The following is a 6,660-nucleotide window of genomic DNA, read 5'->3' as shown; positions in this document are numbered from 1 at the left end:
AGCTTGGCAAAAGCAGCCAAGTTAATTCACTGAATAAATTTGTGATGTGTGGTGTGGAATCACTGTAATAAGGATTTGTGATCAACAGACTTTAACATCCACAATTTATTCTTGATGACAATGTAATAGACAAACCCAATGTATGGAGGTCCATCTGCATTTCCAAGAAAAAGAGAAATAACCGTTATAGATATAATGCATATGTAACTTCTCTCTAGGAATCTTATGCTCAGTCATTATTTAAGGCAGGACACTGGCCCATAAACCTTGTCAGGGCTCCCTTGACCTCATTGTTCCTCAGACTGTAGATGAGGGGGTACAACACAGTGGTTAAGATAGTAAAAAATGCTGACACAACCTTGTCATGGTTAGCTGACCTATAGGATTTGGATCTCATGGAAGTAAAAATGAGAACAGTCCCACCACAGACAAATGTGAGAAGCAGGTGGCAAAAGCCTTTTTGTGGGCTTCTGTAGAACGCATCCGGAGAAGAGCAGCCAGGGTGAGACTATAGGAAACCTGGATGAGGGAAAGTGGGACCAGGAGCATTAACACACAGCAGGTGTACACGTCAGCACAAGCCAAACGCACCAGAATGAACACGTCACCAAAGAAATGGTCAATCTCTTGAGTCCTGCAAAACAGGAAGCCCAAGGTGGCAGCAGCCTGCATGAGCCCATCAGCTGCTCCCAGGAACCAGGACCCCCAGGTCATTAGCAGGCATAGTCATCAGTTCATGAGGACAGGGTATCTCAGGGGGTGGCAAATAGTCACATAGTGGTCATAGGATATGGCCACCAAGGGGAAGCACCCACCTCCTCCCAATGTGCGGAAGAAGATCTGCACCCCACAGCCAGTGGGGGAGATGGACTTTCTCTCTCTCACGTAGTGAGCAGCCATCTTGGGCACAGTGGTGCAGACCAGCACCCGGTCCGTGAGGGAGAGCTGGCTCAGCAGGAGGTACATGGGTATGTGCAGCCGGGGGCCCCGGTGAATCAGCAGGATCATAAGGGCATTGCCCATGAGGGAGGGGAAGGCAACTGTCGGAGCCATTACAAAGAGAATGGGTGGGCTCCTGACTGGTTAAAGAGTCCTAGGAGAATGAACTCTGAGGTGCTGTTCCCACTTTCCATGATTTCAACAGGATTGACACTGAAACAGTGAAATAGATGAGTTTCCATCAGTCACAGTGGTCCATTTCAATTATATTTTTCATTTAAATAACTGAAAATAAAACTTATTTCAAATACTTGATCTGCCATTTGCAAATCTTTTAACTGGGGCATAAAATTAATTTCAGTATTTTCCTGTTTTCAAAGTTTTAATGTTAAGTACTTCTCAGTTTAGTTTGTTTGATGGACACAATGAATGAGAATTCTTCATAAATCCAATTTGATTTGTAAGTGTATCTTTATGCTCTATGGTAGCAACAAAAATGGACAAGATCTTAATTACGTAATTTATAAAATAATTTTTCTAGCCTTGTATCATACACAGTAATATTCTTGGAAGATTAATTAAATTGATTCATTTAACTGTGTAAAAGCTAAGTACTTGATAATGGAGTTATACCTATGTAACATTTCAAAACTTATTGAAACTTACCAAAATCAGATAAGTTTTCCTGATGTTGAGTAATCTTAGAAGGCATTATTTCCTTTCCAAACAAGATAGCTTATTTCCTCTGGTCTAGTAACTGGCAGGACTGAGTCTGCAGATGGAAACATAATTACATGGAATTGACAGTGCCTTTAGCTTCTATGTATCAAGTTATACACTGAAAACAAAAATGACCTTCTTTGAACGCTTTCCCCCAAAACAAGTCTGTACTGCTTAGTGCACTCTCATTTACTGTATAAAGGCACTCATGTAATGACACTATTTCCCCTCAAATTCACAGAAATATAGTATCTTCTGATAAAGAAGAAAAATTAAAAACTCTTTCATTTCTCACCCAACACAGAGATAAATTACTTTCCTCCTTGGTGCTATGAGAACATACATATTTAAAGGCAATTTCATTTCTTATCTGCTGGTACTGGAACTATTTATTCTTTTTGAATAAATATGACCAGAGATGGGGATGGTAAATCAGTCTCAAAGATCTTATGTCATTCAGTGAATTGACATGGCGGCAGAAGTCCCCATCCTCCGGATCATTCCTTCTCCCCACTGCACACAGCCCTCCCGTACTGGAAGGTCAATGAAGGCAGACAAAGGCAGTGCCAGGCCTCACTCAGTCCCCAGACCCACTGCGGGAGCATCATCCTTGTGCAGGCAGCATTCTGCTGGAGGGTTTTAGTTGGTTGACTCAGAGTTAGACGTCACAGAGCCCACTTCCTCTTTGCATTTTCCAAAACTTTTCTATCTGCAAATCCCTATATTTGGAACTTGCACTCTGAACACCTAGTAACTTATCCTCCTGACTCATTTCTTTGATTGGAAAACTTCTTTTCCATTATTCTGATCTCTCCTTGTTGAATGTTGACAAAACTTTAAACTTGTTCTAAAATCAATGTATAAAAACTAAATGGTGCCTTGGTGTGTGCATGTGTGTGTGTGTGTGTGTGTGTGTAGTCATTGTAGGGTGTTGGGTCATTTTCTTAAAATAGTTTTTGCTACTATTGTACCCACTTTGAAGTATTCTGTAGTACAGTGACATGCATACTTGCATGTTTTTCCACAACTTTCAGCAATATCCATTCCCAGGACTCTATGCATATTCTCAAACTGAAAATATGTGCCCAATAAACAGTGACCCTCTATCACACCTATCCCCAGGAACTGGCAGGCATCTTACTACTATTCTGTCCCTTTAAATTTGACTATTATGGGATCATCAGATAAGTGGAATTATATGAAATTTGCCTTTTGTGACTGGCTTATTTCATTTAACATAACATACTCAACACTCAGCCATGCTGCAAATGTGTTAGAATTTCATTCCTTCCTAAGGTGAATAATATATTCCTTTGTATGTATAATGTTTCCCTTATTAATTCCATCCATCTATGGACATTTGGGTTGATTGATGCTGCATTAATATTCCTAACTCTACTTTCACACTATGTGAATGAGTCAGTTTTCCACTGACTTAAGTATCTGTAAACTACACAAATAAGATATTAAGAGATAATTCCTAACTAAATTGCCAATGCATAAAAGTGTGGTTGGAAATAAAAATGAAAAATTAGCTCATCTTGCAAGTAAAGAATAGTGGCACTAAGTGGAAGAATGGAAGTTCAACGTTGACTAGTGCAGGAACAGGAAGATTTACTACTCTAAAACATAAGTATTTATCTTTCTTTTTTCACTATGGCTTCAGAAATCTTTTTTTTTCCCTCTGTTCCCAGACTTTCGCTTAGAATATTTCTAAAACTTTTAGATCTTTGTGTTCAGTCTCAGAATCACCCCTTTGACAATGCTAATAGAAGGCACAAAGATACACCCTTCCTATTATATAGTTATCACAGATAATTTAGAATTGTGTCTATAATTTTCCTTCTACATTTTTCTGATCCTGTTTGCCCTAACATTAAAACTGAACTCTTATTCTTTAGGATGCTGAGATAACTAACCAACCTATTCTCTAAAAACTAAAATAGTAACAGCCAAATCATTCATTCGACTGAATTGACAGGTTATTACTATAGTTTTTACCTGATGATTGTGTCAGCTTGCATACATTTCAGTTCTTCAGATTGTAGGATAGACCAATAGAGGCTTTTATCTGTGAATCTATATGGAGTAAACAGCAGAATTGTGGATTTTCTGTGGTTCAAAAGTCAGTCTACAGAAAGGGATGAAATATTTGCCAACTACTTATAGTATAAGGGCTTAATATCCAGAATATATTAAAGAAACATACACAGCTCAGTATCACAAGAGCAAATAATCTAATTAGAAAATGAAGACAGGACCTGAGTATAATTTTTCCAAAATGGATATGCAAATGGCCAACAGGTATTGAAAAGGTGCCTCAACATCACTAATGGACAGAGACTAGAAGTCAAAACCACGACCAGGTATCACCTCATATACCTCACCATGGTCAGACAGAAAACAAATATCAACAAGATATGGGAAAAGGTATCCCTCAGACACTGTTGATGTAAATGTGAAATGGAGCAGTGTGTGTATGGAATACAGTACAGTGGTGACTCAGAAACTTAAAACATAAACCCCATTTGATCCAGAGATGCCACTAATGGATTGTACCTGAAAGAACGGAAATCAGTATATCAAAGAGGATCTGCACACCCATGTGCATTGCTGCATTATCACAAAAGCTGAGCTATAGAAACAACCTAAAAGATCTTTGATGGATAAGTGCACAAATAAAATTATACACACACACATCCATGGTATATCATTCAAAGACAAAAAGGAGGAAAGTCTTGCCATTGGTGACCAAATGGGGGAATCTGGAAGGCATTATTCCATGTGACGTCAGCCAGACAGAAAGACAAATACTGCATGGCCTCACTTACATGTGGAATATAAAAAACAAGCAAACAAACAACTTCATATTTACAGAGAATACGGTGGTAGCTGCCTCAGACTTCAGTGAGGGGAAAAAGGGGCGATGAATGTCAAAAGGTAAAACGTTTTAGTTAGAAGGAAAACTTCAGAGGATCTTATGTAGAGCTTGGTGACTATAATTAATAATATGGTATTCTATATTTAACAGTTGCTTAAAATAAATCTTATAAATTATCACTAACACACAGTGAGTTAATTCTGTGAACTATGTGAGTTGATGATGCATTAACTATCCTTATCTTGGTAATGATTCAACAATATATATACTTACATATAAATATATATATGTATATAAAATTTTCACATTGTATACTTTATTTTTATTTATTATTAGGATATACAATATATTTGTTTCAGATGTACAACATAATGACTCAATAAATATACACACAAATACAATTATATTTGTCAATCATCCCACAATAAAAATATTTTAAAAAGCAAAAACCAGTCACATCATAAAATGAAGAACAAAAACAGAGTTAGAGGATTGATACTCCCCAATGTCAGGACTTAGTTGGAAGCTACATTAACCATGATAGTGTTGTAATGATGAAAAAGCATAAAATAGGTCAATGCAATAGAATAGAAAGCTCAGAAATAGACCTTTGTAAATATAATCAACTCATATTTGACAAAGGAACAGATTGTCTATTCAACTAATAATGTTGCTGGAAAAACTTGGCATGAAAAACAGTCCAGATATAGACTGTACACACTTTACAGAATTTAATTCTAAATGGATCTTAGACCTGAATGCAAAGCATTGTAGCATAAAACCCTGGTAGACAGCCTAAGAGAAAGCCTAGATTACCTTAGTTGTATGATGCCATTTTAGATACAACATCAAAGGCAGGATTCATGAAAGCAAATGATGGTAACCTGGACTACAGTAAAATTAAAAACTCCCGTTCTGAGAAAGAAAATATCAAGAGAAGGAGAAGACAAGCAACAGGCTGGGAGAAATAATTGGTGGAAGACATATAGGATAAAAGACCTTTATTCAAAATATGCAAAGAACAAATAAAATTCAACAATAAGGAAACAAACAGTCCCTCTGAAAATTGGGCACTTCTCTGACGAAGACAGACAGTTGTCAAATAAAGATTTGAAAAGATTCTCCATATCATATGTCATCAAGAAAATAAAAATAAAAAGAATGAGATACCACTGCACACAATTTGAATGGCCAGTTCCGGACATTAATAGAAACGCTGCTGAGAAGGTGCAGCACCAGGGAGTCGTACATATTAGTTACAGGAATTCAAAATGGTACAGCCAGTTGGAAGCCAGTTTTCATGGGTTTTTTACAAACCATAATATACTTTTATCATGTTGTCCAACAAACATGTTCCTCGGTATTTACCCAAAGGAGGTGAAAACTTATGTACACAAATGAAAAGTCAAAAGAATATCCATAGCAGATTTATTCTTAGTTGCTAAAACTCGGAATAAGCCAAGATAGCATTCAGCAGGTGGAAAGGTAAATGAATGTGGTGCATGCAGACAATGGGATATTATTCATAAATAAAAGGAAATGAGCCATATAGGTATAAAAATATATGGAGAAACTTAAATGCCCATTATTAAGTAAAAGAAGCTAATTTCAAAATGTTCTTTATTGCATGATTCCAATTATACCACATTCTACAAAAGCCAAAACTATGGAGAATGGAAGAATTCAGTGGCTGCCAGAAGCTGATGGAAGTAAAGGAGAAAAACAGAAAAAGCACAGAAGATTTTGGGGGTAGCAAAATGCTCTGTGTGATATTATACTCATGAGTAATGTCATTTTTCATTTATACAACTCATAGAATGCAAAACACTAAGATAGGAATCCTAATATAAAGTATGGATGTTGAGTAATTATGAGATGTCAACATTACATTCTTGGTTTAAAAGAAGTATGACTCTAGTTAGTTATATTGCTCTTGTGGGAGGCTTTGCATTTGTGGGTATAAGGGTTATGCGGAAAATCTCTATACATCACAATCAATTTTGTTACAAACCTAAAAATCTTCTAAAAAGAGTCTTCAAAGGATTTTAAGTAAAAATATTACCAAATAATGGGCATATAATTATTGATGATAATTGTTATTGAAATAAAAGATGGAATAC

The 6,660-nt window shown here is 36.6% G+C and overlaps 1 pseudogene; it reads right to left on the bottom strand.

Annotated features, from left to right (window-relative positions):
* Positions 1-229: 229 nt before the first annotated feature.
* Positions 230-1,133, bottom strand: LOC108386457 (olfactory receptor 2T8-like; annotated as a pseudogene).
* Positions 1,134-6,660: the final 5,527 nt, after the last annotated feature.

This window comes from Manis javanica, chromosome 14, assembly GCF_040802235.1.
Source record: "Manis javanica isolate MJ-LG chromosome 14, MJ_LKY, whole genome shotgun sequence".
NCBI lineage: Eukaryota > Metazoa > Chordata > Mammalia > Pholidota > Manidae > Manis > Manis javanica.
This window is presented reverse-complemented; position numbering and strand designations above follow the sequence as displayed.